The sequence below is a fragment of the Callithrix jacchus genome, chromosome 1, assembly GCF_049354715.1.
Source record: "Callithrix jacchus isolate 240 chromosome 1, calJac240_pri, whole genome shotgun sequence".
Lineage (NCBI taxonomy): Eukaryota > Metazoa > Chordata > Mammalia > Primates > Cebidae > Callithrix > Callithrix jacchus.
In genome coordinates this window covers 52,089,073-52,090,685 of record NC_133502.1, presented here as the reverse complement: position 1 = coordinate 52,090,685, position 1,613 = coordinate 52,089,073, and the positions used below count along the sequence as shown (strand labels likewise).

Below are 1,613 nucleotides of genomic sequence, written 5' to 3'. Positions count from 1 at the left end.
CCAAAAAGTCCACAGTCCAAAGTCTCATCTGAGACAAGGCAACTCCCTTCTGCCTATAAGCCTGTAAAATCAAAGCGAGCTAGTTACCTCCTAGATACAATGGGAGCACAGGTATTGGGTAAGTACAGCCATTCTAAATGGAATAAATTTGCAGGGTCCATGCATGTCTGAAATCCAGATGATTTAAAAGCTCCAAAATGATCTGCTTTGACTCCAGGTCTCACATTCAGGTCACACTGATGCAAGAGGTGGGTTCCTATGATCTTGGGCAACTCTGCCCCATGGCTTTGCGAGGTACAATCTCCCCATCCCCCAGCTGCCTTTACAGGCTGGTGTTGAGTATCTGCAGCTTTTCCGGGGGCATGATGCAAGCTGTCGGAGAATCTACTATTCTGGGGTCTGGAGGACAGTGGTCCTCTTCCCACAGCTCCAGTAGGTGGTACACGAGTAGGGACTCTCTGTGGGGGCTCTGGCCCCACATTTCCCTTCTGCACTGCCCTGCAGTAAACTTCTTCTTCGGCATCCAGGCATTTCCACACATCTGAAATTTAGACAAGCATTCCCAAACCCCAATTCTTGATTTCCATGCACTTGCAGGCTCAACACCACATGAAAGCTGGCAAGCCTTGGGGCTTGCACCCTCTGAACCCACAGCCCAAGATTTATATTGACCCCTTTCAGCCATAGCTGGAGCAGCTGGAATGCAGGGTACCAAGTCCCTAGGCTACACACAGCATGGGGACCTTGGGCCCAGCACATGAAACCATTTTCTCTTAGGCCTCCAGGCCTGTGAAGGGAACAGCTGCCATCATGGCCTCTGACATGCCCTGGACACATTTACCCATGGTCTTGGGGATTAACATTAGGCTCCTCCTTACTTATGCAAATTTCTGCAGCTTGAATTTCTTCTCAGAAAATGAGTTTTTCTTTTCTACCACATTGGCATGGTACAAATTTTCCAAACTTTTATGCTCTGCTTCCCTTACAAAACTGAATGCATTTAACAGCACCCACATCACCTCTTGAATGCTTTGATGCTTAGACATTTCTTCTGCCAGATATCCTAAATCATTTCTCTCAAGTTCAAAGTTCCACAAATCTCTAGGGCAGGAGCAAAATGCCAGTAGTCTCTTTGCTAAAACATAACAAGAGTCACCTGTGCTCCACTTCCCAGCAAGTTCCTCATCTCCATCTGAGACCACCTCAGTCTGGACCTTATTGTTCATATTTTTCTTTTTTTTTTTCTTTTTTAAAAAAAATATGGAACGCTTCACGAATTTGCATGTCATCCTTGTGCAGGGGCCATGCTAATCTTCTCTGTATCGTTCCAATTTTAGTATATGTGCTGCCGAAGTGAGCACTTGTGCATATTTTTATCAGGCTTTTTGTCTAAGCCATTCAACTACTCTCTAGGAAGTTTCAAACTTTCCCACATTTCCCTGCCTTCTTTGGAGCCCAAGAAACTGTTCCAATCTCTGCCTGTCACCCACTTCCAAAGTCGCCTCCACATTATTGGATATCTTTTCAGCAACCCCCTACTCTACTGTATCAATTTACTGTCTTAGTGTTCTTTCACACTGCTGATAAAGACAAACCTGAGAGTGGGAAGAAAA

General features: G+C 45.4%; 1 non-coding gene across 1 annotated transcript; it reads right to left on the bottom strand.

Annotated features, from left to right (window-relative positions):
* Positions 1 to 1,254: 1,254 nt before the first annotated feature.
* LOC118147977 (U6 spliceosomal RNA) lies at positions 1,255 to 1,361 on the bottom strand. Its single transcript, XR_004734706.1, has one exon. It is a non-coding gene; the product is annotated as a U6 spliceosomal RNA (small nuclear RNA).
* Positions 1,362 to 1,613: the final 252 nt, after the last annotated feature.